This window comes from Macaca thibetana, chromosome 3, assembly GCF_024542745.1.
Source record: "Macaca thibetana thibetana isolate TM-01 chromosome 3, ASM2454274v1, whole genome shotgun sequence".
NCBI lineage: Eukaryota > Metazoa > Chordata > Mammalia > Primates > Cercopithecidae > Macaca > Macaca thibetana.
The window spans coordinates 2,010,306-2,023,138 of record NC_065580.1 but is presented as its reverse complement, the minus strand read 5'-3'; the positions used below and the strand labels follow the sequence as shown (position 1 = coordinate 2,023,138).

At 50.5% G+C, this 12,833-nt stretch overlaps 1 protein-coding gene across 1 annotated transcript in view; it reads left to right on the top strand.

The window, feature by feature from the left end:
- UBE3C (ubiquitin protein ligase E3C) overlaps window positions 1–12,833 on the top strand; it is a 542,607-nt gene that overhangs the window by 179,024 nt on the left and 350,750 nt on the right. The window lies entirely within an intron of this gene.

The window sequence follows — 12,833 nt, the reverse complement described above, 5'->3', positions numbered from 1 at the left end:
TCCTTTTTTTTGAGACGGAGTCTTGCTCTGTCGCCCAGGCTGGAGTGCAATGGCGGGATCTCGGTTCACTGCAACCTCTGCCTCCCAGGTTCAAGCGATTCTTCTGCCTCCTGAGTAGCTGGGACTACAGGCATGTGCCACTGCACCTGGCTAATTTTTGTATTTTTAGTAGACGGTGTTTCACCATATTGGCCAGGCTGGTCTTGAACTCCTGACCTTGTAATCCGCCCACCTTGGCCTCCCAAAGTGCTGGGATTACAGGTGTGAGTCACCGCGCCCGGCCTTCTTTTCATGTTTTAGAGATGGGTCTGGTGATGTTGCCCAGGCTGGAGGGCACTGGCCATAGTTAGCACAGAAGCTCTTACCTGCTCCTGTTCCCTGCTGACCTGGGCTGGTTCACCCCACCTGGGGCAGCCTGGTGGCCCCCAGCTTCCGGAGGTCACCACATTGATGCTGAATTTAGCATGGACACTCAGTCAATTTAGCATACTATAGCCTGAAGTTGCTGGGATCACACAGTCATCCCACATTCCTGGCAATTCTGTTTTAGGAATTTATCTGTAGGAGACAGTAAAAGATAACTTCTTCTTCTTTTTTTTTTTAAGTTGAGACAGGGTCTCGCCTTGTCCCCAGGCTGGAGTGCAGTAGTGCAATCACGGCCCACTGCAACCTCAGCCTCCCGGGCTCAGGTGATTCTCCCAGCTCAACCTCCTGAGTAGCTGGGACTACAGGCATGCATCACCATACTCAGCTAATTTTTAAATTTATTTTTTTGTAGAGATGAGGTCTCACTATATTGCCCAGGCTGGTCTGGAAATCCTGGCCTCAAGTAATCCCCCTGCCTCAGCCTCCAAAAGTGCTGGGATTACAGGGAGGAACCACCACACTCGACCCTAGTAAAAGATAACTTTTAAAAAGAATATAGTCATGATTCATACAGATATAAAATGAGCAAGAACATATAGATATAAAATACCAAGAACTTGGAATTAAGAAGAATTCCAAGAACCACACACATATAGGAAATGTCAAAAAAGTCAAACTGCGTAAAACATTTGAAAAAATTTATTCTGAGCCAAATATGAGTGACCATGGCCCATGACACAGCCCTCAGGAGGTCCTGAGAACATGGGCCCAAGGTGATCGGGGCACAGTTTTATACATTTTAGAGAGGCATGAGACATCAATCAAATACATTTAAGAAATACTTTGGCGGGGCGCGGTGGCTCATTCCTGTAATCCCAGCACTGTGGGAGGCCGAGGCGGGTGGATCACCTGAGGTATGGAGTTAGACACCAGCCTGGCCAACATGGTGAAACCCCATCTCTACTAAAAATGCAAAAAAATTAGCTGGGCTTGGTGGCAGGCGCCTGTAATCCCAGCTACTCAGGAGGCTAAGGCAAGAGAATCGCTTGAACCCAGGAGGCAGAGGTAGCAGCAAGCTGAGATCGTGCCACTGCACTCCAGCCTAGACAACAAGAGCGAACCTCTGTCTAAAGAAAAAGAGAGAGAGAGACAGAGAGACAGAGAGAAACAGACTTGGGTTTGGTCCAGAAAGGAGGGACAACTCAAAGCAGGAGCTTCCAGGCTATAGGTAAGTTTAAACATTTTCTGGTTGACAATTGGTTGAGTTTCTCTAAAGACCTGGGATCGATAGAAAGGAAATGTTCAGGTTAAGATAAAAGATTATTGGCCTGGTGCGGGGGCTCACGCCTGTAGTCCCAGTACTTTGGGAGGCTGAGGCGGGTGGATCACTTGAGGTCGGGAGTTCGAGACCAGCCTGACCAACATGGTGAAACCCCATCTCTACTAAAAATATAAATTAGCCGGGCATGGTGGTGCATTCCTGTAATCACAGCTACTAGGAAGGCTGAGGCAGGAGAATCACCAGAACCCGGGTGGTGGAGATTGTAGTGAGCTGAGATCACGCCACTGCACTCCAGACTGGGCCACAGAGTGAGACTCCATCTCAAAAAATAAATAAATAAATAAATAAAAATAAATAATATTAGCTGGATGTGGTGGCACATGCCTGTAATCCCATCTACTCAGGAGGCTGAGGCCGGAGAATTGCTTGAACCCAGGAGGCGGAGGTTGCAGTGAACCAAGATCATGCCACCGCACTCCAGTCTGGGCAACAAGAACAAAACTCTGTCTCAAAAAAAGAAAAAGATAAAAAATTGTTGGCTGGGTGCAGGGGCTCACGTCAGTAATCTCAGCACTTTGGGAGGCCGAGGCAGGAGGATCACCTGAGGTCAGGAGTTCAATACCTGCCTGGCCAACATGGTGAAACCCTGTCTCCACTAAAAATACAAAAATTAGCCAGGTATGGAGGCACGTGCCTGTAATTCCAACTACTAGGGAGGGGCTGAGGCAGAATTGCTTGAACCTGGGAGGCAGAGGTTGCAGTGAGCCAAGATTGCGCCACTGTACTCCAGCCTGAGTGACGGAGCAAGACACTGTCTCAAAAAAAAAAAAGACTGTGGAGACCAAGGTTCTTTTGAATCTTATCTTGGCTGCCCTTAGAGATGGGAGATGACAAATGTTTCCTATTGAGATCTTTAACATGTGCTAGACTTTCAGTTAATCTCTTCAGGACTGGGAGGGCCTGGAAGAAAAAGATCTAGCTACGTGAAGAGACTCTTCACAGATGCACATTTTCCCACACAAAGGACGCTTTACAGGGCCATTTCAAAATATGGCAAAGAAACATATTTTGGGGTAAAATATCTTTATTTTCTTCTTTGTCATGTCATATTTTGCCAGAGTCAGATTGGAAAGTAAGTCACGATATATAGGGTTAAAGAAAACCCATCTGGCCGGGCGCGGTGGCTCACGCCTGTAATCCCAGCACTTTGGGAGGCCAAGGCGGGCGGATCATGAGGTCAGGAGATCGCGACCATCCTGGCTAACACGGTGAAACCCCGTCTCTACTAAAAATACAAAAAAATTAGCCGGGCGAGGTGGCGGGCGCCTGTAGTCCCAGCTCCTCGGGAGGCTGAGGCAGGAGAATGGCGTGAACCCGGGAGGCGGAGCTTGCAGTGAGCTGAGATCCGGCCACTGCACTCCAGCCTGGGCGACAGAGCGAGACTCCATCTCAAAAAAAAAAAAAAAAAAAAAAAAACAAAACCAGAAAGAAAGAAAAAGAAAACCCATCTGTCTCTGAAGATGGTCCCGCTGAGCTCTGGTGGACGTGAATCCACAAGGAAAGCTCAACCCAGCACAGCTCTCTGAGTCACCCCCAGTAAATGCACGTGGAGAGGGGCTTGGGCCAGGGCCACACAGAGCCTCAGGTCCGCCATCTGCCAAACAAGATACCAGCTGTGTGCAGCCACAGCCCCTTCGTGAAACTCTTGGGACCCAATGCACTTTGGAACTTGGAATTTTCCCAAACTTTGCAAAGTCGATTCTGCACATATACTATGGTTCTATTCCATCCCATCTCCGGAGGGTAGGCAGCAAAGTGTGTGGGTTCACACTGGCCCTCGGTAGCCTCAGGCGGTGGCTCACGCCTGTAATCCCAGCACTTTGGGAGGCCTCGCCACTCTAACTAGGTGAACTCTCCCTAGCCTGAGGCTCCAACCAGCTTCCACCTCCGGGCCATTCCTAGTTTGTCCACTCTGCCTCATGGCCACACCTCTGACTGTGCTTTGAGGGCTGCACCAGCTGTGTGAGCATCTCACGTGCTAGTCGTGCTCGTCGGACAGACCTGGATTTCTCAGTCCCATGCTTCTGAATTCTCTGCTCCCATCACCTGCAGGCTTTTGTCCGCATAATAAGGCAACGTTTGTTCACCAGACCCATTCTTCCCGGACCACCCCAAAACTTGTCTCCATCACCCCCAGAAACCCCAAGTCCCTCTTCCTTTCTGTGGCTCAGAATGCCGTCCAGGCCTCAGTCATCCAGCCCTTCTTTGTGTCTCTGTGGTACTGTTACTGCGAAGGAGTCCTGATCCAGACCCCAAGAGAGGGTTCCAGGATCTCACGCAAGAAAGAATTTGAGGTGAATCCATAGAGTAAAGAGAAAGCAAGTTTACTAGGAAAGCAAAGGGATGGCTACTCCACAGCAGAGCAGCAGCTTAGGCTGCGGGACTAAGGATACTCACAGTTATTTATTGATTATGTGCTAAACAAAGGGGTGGATTATTCATGAGTTTTCTTCAAAAGAGGTGGGCAATTCCTGGAACTGAGGGTTCCTCCCCCTTTTTAGACCGTATGTGGTAACTTCCTGACATTGCCATGGCATTTGTAAACTGTCAAGGCACTGGTGGGAGTGGTTTTTAGCAGCTAATGTGTTATAATTAGCGTATAATGGGCCGGGCGTGGTGGCTCACACCTGTAATCCCAGCACTTTGGGAGGCTGAGGCGGGCGGATCACAAGGTCAGGAGTTCAAGACCAGCCTGGCCAACACGGTGAAATCCCATCTCTACTAAAAATAGAAAAATTAGCTGGGCATGGTGGCAGGTGCCTATAATCCCAGCTACTCCAGAGGCTGAGGCAGGAGAATCACTTGAACCCAGGAGATGGAGGTTGCAGTGAGCCAAGACCATGCCACTGCACTCCAGCCTGGCGACACGGCGAGACCCTGTCTCAAAAAAAAAAAAAAAAGGCATATAATAAGCAGTGAGAACAACCAGAAATCACTTTCATCTTGGTATTTGTGGGTTTTAGATGGCTTTTTTTTTTTTTTTTTAATATGGAGTTTCTCTCTTTTGCCCAGGCTGGAGTGTAGTGGCGCCATCTTGGCTCACTGCAAACTCTGCCTCCTGGGTTCAAGCGATTCTCCTGCCTTAGTCTCCTGAGTAGCTGGGATTACAGGCATGTGCCACCACACCTGGCTAATTTTGTATTTTTAGTAGCGACAAGGTTTCTCCATGTTGGTCAGGCTGGTCTCAAACTCTCGACCTTAGGTGATCCGCTTGCCTCAGCCTCCCAAAGTGCGGGGATGACAGGTGTGAACCACAGCGCCTGGCCTTAGATGGCTTCTTTATGGCATCCCATTTTATCAGCAAGGCCTTTGTGACCTGTATCTTGTGCCACTTCCTATCTCATCTGGTGACCTGGAATGCCGAACCTCCTGGGAATGCAGCCCGGTAGGTGTCACCTCATTTTACCAGCCCCTGTTCAAGATGGAGTCGCTCTGGGTGAAATGCCTCTGTCAGTACTCCCAGGCATGTGCGTGGAATTAGAGTGATTTTCACCTGTTAAATCCATTCTATGCCGACTTAATTCCTAGACCAGCCAAAGAACCAGCGAGGGTGGACGGAAGCGCAGGCTTTTCCTCCCTCGGCTGGAGAGCTTGTAAATTCTCTCTGCCCAGCCCTCATCACGGGCGCAGGCCCTTTCCGAGCTCGGGTCATCTTGTCATTTCCACACTCGATCCTAACTTTCTTTCATCACGAGGTCCTTCCCTCTGTAGGACACACGGGGCCACCTGTGAGTAGCGGAGACCCGCGGTACCAGGAACCCACCTAACACTGCAGTTCCTGCCTTTCTCACCCAGACGACTGCAGGCAGGTGGTCGAGGCTCGGGCAGCAGCTCTGCTCCCACAGGGCTGGGGCTTCAGGACCCGCCTGTAAATTTCAGGCTGTAGGAGGGAAAGAATCAGGGAAACATGGGCCTCTGTGCATCACGCTCAACCCTGAGCCTGACCTCATTCTGTGGCCACACCCAGTCACAAGCAATGTGGGCCAAGAACCTAGAACCCAGGGCTTAGCTCTGAAGAACAAAGGGAAGATGCTCCCTGGAGGACACTGGCAGTTTCCACTTGGAAAAGTTATGCTTTCCAACTCGAATGGGCTGAGGTTTCCGTCCCAGTACCCTGGGTTCTCTAGTGACCAGAAAGACTGCTGGTCAAGACCAGGGAGCACCCACCACCTGATCAGGGACACGGAGATGGCTCTCAGATCGTCCAGCCATTCTGGGGAGGCCAGTGCCGCCATCCCCCAAAGATTGCGGTTACATTCCTCCGCAGCTTCAGATGCATCTGCAGTTCTTTGGAACTTCAGGTATTTAAAGATTCTCCAGTTGGGTTCAGGGCTCTATCTGACTCCACAGCCATGACTCATACATCGTGGTAATAACATAAATATTTGGGAATGAATGAGGCTGGGAGCCTGGGAAGTAAGGATGTTACAGCTGGTGGAGGAGAAGGCTCAGGCCCAAGCTGAAATCATAAATCTAAAGGGAAAGGAGTGCTGAGTCAGTCAGTCCCGCAGCCACAGTCTGGTATCTTGCTGGAGTAAGAGCCACACAAGGACACTGGGTTTTCTTGCCTGTCAGGTTAGTTCATCTCACCTGGATCACCTGAGGCCCCGCAGAATGGGAGCCATTGTTCCATTCCATTAACAGCACACAAGGGACAGTTGTCCCTACTGGCAGAATAACAATGAGAACATTATGATTGCATTTCTTGTGAATGGATGGCATCATTGCCATGATTTTTCCACTTGTAACTATTTTCATTCTGAAGTAAGGAAAAGTACCAGATTAAAAAGAATGAAAGTTTCCTTGTTTTCAATTTGACAGAGATAAAATTACCACAGACTTGGTTTAAAGATCTTAATTGGCTTTATTTGCAATTCTAGAACTGGGAAACACCTCGTTCTATAGAACAGAATGAGGGCTGCTGAGTGCTGGGCAGAGGAAGTGGGTTTTGTAGACAGAAGGGGGCTGAGGAAGCCAGACACGGAACAAAAAGCATATTGGTCGTTTCCAAGAGGTTTTCCTTGGAAGGTTCCAGCAGAGGGGACCTCCTCATCATGCTGGCAAGACCTGGCTTGCTTGGGGCTATTCTCTGTCTCCTGGTTTCCTGGAAGGTGAGATGAACAAGTTAGTTTTGGCTTGGTGTTGTGGAACTCTAGCACGAGTGGCTGCGTTTTGGGCTAGTCTGCCAGGCCTAGTGCAGGAGCTCAGGCCAAACCAGTGGCCTCTCGTATAGTGCAGCCTTGACATAACTAACTCTATCTTGAAGCCAGATGGGGTGGTTCACACCCGTAATCCCAGCACTGTGGGAGGCCGAGACAAGCAGATCACTTGAGGAGTTTGAGACTAGCCTGGGCAACATGGTGAAACCTTGTCTCTACTAAAAATACAAAACTTAGCCAGGCGTGGTGGCTCACACCTGTAATCCCAGCTACTTGGGAGGCTGAGGTGAGAGGATTGCTTGAATCCAGGAGGTAGAGGCTGCAGTGAGCCGAGACTGTGCCACTGCACTCCAGCCTGGGCGACAGAGCGAGACCCTGTCTCAAAAAACAAACATAAATATTTGTTTAACTAACTCCATCTTGGAAAAAGACTCCATTTGCTATTTCATGGGGAACTCTGCCAACAAGGATGAGGCATTTTGCTTAATAAACAAATAAGGCCGGGCCAGACACGCTGGCTCACGCCTGTAATCCCAGCACTTTGGGAGGCTGAGACGGGCGGATCATGAGGTCAGGAGATCGAGACCATCCTGGCTAACACGGTGAAACCCCGTCTCTACTTAAAAAATACAAAAAACTAGCCGGGCGAGGTGGCGGGCGCCTGTAGTCCCAGCTACTCGGGAGGCTGAAGCAGGAGAATGGCGGGAACCCGGGAGGCAGAGCTTGTAGTGAGCCGAGATCGCGCCACTGCACTCCAGCCCGGGCCACAGAGTGAGACTCCGTCTCAAAAAAAAAAAAAAAAAAAAAAACCCACAAATAAGGCCGGTCACGGTGGCTCACACCTGTAATCCCAGAACTTTGGGAGGCTGAGGCGGGTGGATCACCTGAGGTCAGGAGTTCAAGACCAGCCTGACCAACATGGAGAAACCCCGTCTCTACTAAAAATACAAAAATTAGCTGGGCGTGGTGACACATGCCTGTAATCTCAGCTACTCGGGAGGCTGAGGCAGGAGAATTGCTTGAACCCAGGAGGCAGAGGTTGCAGTGAGCCAAGATTGCACCACTGCACTCCAGCCTGTAATCCCAGCTACTTGGGATCCTGCCACTGCACTCCCAGCAGAGACCAGGACTCCTTTTGTCCTCTCGCCCTGTGGACTGGTTCATTAACACCCTCCCTCCCTCCTTCCCTCCCCCCCCCCCTCCCTCCCTCCCCCCTCCCTTCCTCCCTCCCTTCCCCCTCCCTTCCTCCCTCCCTCCCCCCTCCCTCCCCTCTCCCTTCCTCCTTCCCTGCCTTCCTTCCTTCTTTCCTTCTATCCTTCCTTCCTTTCTGACAGTCTTGCTCTGTCACCCAGCTGGAGTGCAGTGGTGCAATCTCGACTCACTGCAATCTCTGCTTCCCAGGTTCAAGCAATTCTCCTACCTCAGTTTTCCAAGTAGCTGGGATTACAGGCGCTCACCACCACGCCCAGATAATTTTTGTATTTTCAGTAGAGATGGGGTTTCACCATGTTGGCCAGGCTGGTCTCCAATTCCTGACCTCAGGTGATTCACCTGCCTTGGCCTCCCAAAGTGCTGGGATTACAGCCACAGTGCCCGGCTCCTCTTTATTTTTTTTATTTTTAAAATAAAAATTAAAAAGAGACAGGGTCTTGCTATGTTGTCCAGGTTGGTCTTGAACCCTGGGCGCAAGTGAATATCCTGCCTCGGCCTCCCAAAGTGCCGGGATTACAGGCGTGAGCTACCCTGCCCAGCTGCCTCTTTTTCCTTTTTTTTTTTTTTTTGAGACGGAGCCTCACTCTGTGGCCAAGGTTGGAGTGCAGTGGTGCGATCTCAGCTCACTGCAACCTCTACCTCCCAGGTTCAAGTGATTCTCCTGCCTCAGCCTCCCGAGTAGCTGGCATTACAGGCACATGTTACCATGTCTGGCTAATTTTTGTATTTTTAGTAGAGATGGGGCTTCACAGTGTTGGCCAGGCTGGTCTCGAACTCCTGACCTCAAGTGGTCCATCTGCCTCAGCTTCTTAAAGTGCTGGGATTACAAGCGTGAGCCACCATGCCTGGTCCTCTGTTTCCTCTTGATTTTAAATGTTACTTAAATGTGGAGGCTGGGCACAGTGGCTCACACCTACCTGTAATCCCAGCACTTTAAGAAGCCGAGAGGCCAGGTGTGGTGGATCACGCCTGTAACCCCAGCACTTTGGGAGGTTGAGGCGGGAGGATTGCTTGATTCCAGGAGTTTGAGACAAGCCTGGGCAATGTAGTGAGACCCTGTCTCTATTTTGTACATAACAGTAATAAAATAGAAAAAAAAAAAAAGAAAAAAGTATACTATCGTGTTCGGTTTGCAACACTGACGGATCTGTGGAGAGGCTTGAGCCTGTGTGCCCATGTCTCTGACCACAGACTGACCAGGAAGTGGTAAGGAGAACTGTCTCCTCAGGAACCCCATGGAGCTCATGGTTTTTGTGATTGAGACAGCATCAGTAAAGGCCCAACACTGTGGAGAGACGAAAATGTGCATGGACCTGGTTATCTCTGACCTTACACGGCTCATGACACCTCCTATAAACTTTACTTAACCAATCTTATTTAAAGTATGGCCTGGCTGGGCACGGTGGCTCATGCCTGTCATCCCAGCACTTTGGGAAGCTGAGGTGGGAGGACTGCTTGAGCCCAGGAGTTTGAGACCAGTCTGGGCAACCTAGCTACCAAAAAAATACAGAAAATTAGCCAGGTGTGGTGGCACACACCTGTAATCCAGCTACTCAGGAAGCTGAGGTGGGAGAATCACCTGAGCCTGGGAGGTTGAGGCTGAGCCGTGATTGCACCATTGCACTCTAGCCTGGGTGAGAGTCAGGCCGTCTCCAAAAAAAATAAAGAATGGCCTTCCTAAATTGGAATTCATTCAACAATGTCCATTTTTTTCTGACATAATTTCTGTTAAGTCATCAGTAAAATGTATCTATTACGCCTGGATTTACTTAAAAGAGCCTCACTCTCGTGAAGTGCCCCCTGAGTCGTACGTGCTCTAAAGTGAGGAAGGCGTCTCGCCCAGCCGGTCCGGAGAGGCAGGCTATGTGCCTGTGTCCACTGCCTTGTGCCTGCGTCCACTGCCTCCTGCCTCCAGCAAGCACACACAGGGTGTCCATCCAGCTAATGGCCAGACAAGCAACCCACCGCTGCACATGTATCCCTGGCTTGGGCGCCACTGCCGTGACCTTTAACCTCTTTTAATAATGGGAAGCCCACTGTGTGCCAACACGCTGCAGCCTGAGCTTCTCTGGGGGTGGAGAGTTGAGGCAGCAGAGCTGCGGGGGCGGCGCAGGTGCACGGCGTCAATTCTCTGAATCAGAAAGTGAACTGGAGGTGAGTGTGAGGGAAGAGAATAAAAACCTGGCCCAGCCCTGGGAGCAGGCTCTGCAGGGCGTCTGCGGCTCTGCCCGCGGCTGCTGGCTCTCGCTTTTCTGGCTGCTGTGCTGGGCAAGGATGCAGGACTCCTGCCGTGCCTTCCTGGGGGCCAGAGGCCTGCAGGGCACCCTCCACCGTGGGCAGCACGACTGGGACCTCAACAGCTCCTCTCAGGCAGGCCGCCCTTCCAGTATTGAAGACTTGTCACCTATGTCCCCTCTTTCCAGGCCTCCACTCCATCGGGGACCCACATCCTCCTGCTGCTTTCATGGGACCCATACTGGTCGCTTTCTCAGGACTGAATTGAAACCGCATTTGTAAAAACTATTAACAGGAAGTTAAGACAGTGAAAGAGATCAGACCTAACCGACTCCATCTTGCTTCTAACCTTTAAGCTGTCCTTGTTCATTCCTGGGTGGAGGCCGAATTAACTTTGGGAAGCAATTCAGTTTGAGAACAGAATCCCCTCCCCTCCCCTTGCCCTTCCCCCTCCCTTCCCCTTCCCCTTCCCCTTCCCCCTCCCCTTCCCTTCCCTTCGAGACACTCTCGCTCTGTTGCCCAGGCTGCAGTGCAATGGTGCGATCTCAGCTCACTGCAACCTCCACCTCCCGGGTTCAAGCGATTCTCCTGCCTCAGCCTCTCAAGTAGCTGGGATTACAGGCACGTGCCACGACGCCCAGCTAATTTTTTGTTCTTTTTTTTTTTTGAGACAGAGTTTCCACTCTTGTTACCCAGGCTGGAGTGCAATGGCACGATCTCGGTTCACTGCAACCTCCGCCTCCCAGGTTCAAGCAATTCTCCTGCCTCAGCCTCCCTAGTAGCTGGGATTATAGGCATATGCCACCACGCCCAGCTAATTTTGTATTTTTAGTAGAGAGGGAGTTTCACCATTTTGGCTAGGCTGGTTTGGAACTCCTGACCTCAGGTGATCCACTCACCTCGGCCTCCCAAAGTGCTAGGATTACAGGCGTGAGCCACCAAGCCCGGCCTGATTTTTTTTTTATCTAGCTCATTCCTATCTAAGGGGCCTGGAGAGTTATGCCCTACAAACCATAAATTCTCATCTGATGGGTTTTATTTAACCCTATATATCATGACTTACTTTCCAATCTGACTCTGGCATAACATTACATGACAAAGAAGAAAATCAAAATATTTTACCCCAAAACATGTTTCTTTGCCATATTTTGAAATGGTCCTGCACAGCGTCCTTTGTGGGGGAAAATATGCATCTGTGAAGAGTCTATTAACATAGCTAGATCTTTTCCTTCCAGGCCCTCCCAATCCTGAAGAGATTAACTGAGAGTCTAGCACATTTTATTGTATTTATTTTAAGACGGAGTCTTGCTCTGTCATCCAGGCTGGACAATGGCTGGATCTCCGCTTACTGCAATCTCCACCTCCCAGGTTCAAGCAATTCTCCTGCCTCAGTCTATGGAGTAGCTGGGGTTACAGGTGCCCATGACCATGCCTGGCTAATTTTTGTATTTTTGGTAGACATGAGGTTTTATCATGTTGGCCAGGCTGGTCTCAAACTCCTGACCTCAGGTGTTCTGCCTGCCTCAGCCTCCCAAAGTGCAGGGATTATGGGTGTGAGCCACTGCGCCTGGCCTGGAGAGTCGGGTAACTTTTGTTTGTTTGTTTGTTTTTTAAATTGAGACAGTTTTGCTGGAGTGCAATGGCGCGATCTCCACTCACTGCAACCTCCGCCTCCCAGGTTCAAGCGATTCTCCTACCTCAGCCTCCTGAGTAGCTGGGATTACAGGCTCACACCCCCACACCCGGCTAATTTTTTCCCCCCTCCTGAGATGGAGTCTTGCTGTGTCACCCAGGCTGGAGTGCAGTGGCAAGATCTCAGCTCACTGCAACCACTGCCTCCCGGGTTCAAGCAATTCTCCTGTCTCAGCCTCCTGGGATTACAGGCACGCACCACCACGCCCACTAATTTTTGTATTCTTTTTTTTTTTTTTTTTTTTTTTTTTTTTTTTTGAGACAGAGTCTCGCTTAGTCGCCCAGGCTGGAGTGCAATGGCGCGATCTCGGCTCACTGCAAGCTCCGCCTCCCGGGTTCACGCCATTCTCCTGCCTCAGCCTCCCGAGTAGCTGGGACTACAGGCGCCCGCCACCTCGCCCAGCTAATTTTTTTTTGCATTTTTAGTAGAGATGGGGTTTCACCGTGTTAGCCAGGATGGTCTCGATCTCCTGACCTCGTGATCCGCCCGCCTCGGCCTCCCAAAGTGCTGGGATTACAGGCGTGAGCCACCGCGCCCGGCCAATTTTTGTATTCTTAGTAGAGACGGGGTTTCACCATGTTGGCCAGGCTGGTCTTGAACTCTTGACCTCGTGATCTGCCTGCCTCGGCCTCTCAAGTGTTGGGATTACAGGCGTGAGCCACTGTGCCCGGCCAATTTTGGAATTTTTAATAGACAGGGCTTTGCCATGTTAGCAAATTTTTAATAGACAGGGTTTTGCCATGTTAGCCAGGCTGGTCTCAAACTCCTGACCTCAGGTGATCCGCCTGCCTCAGCCTCCCAAAGTGCTGGGATTACTGGCTTGAGC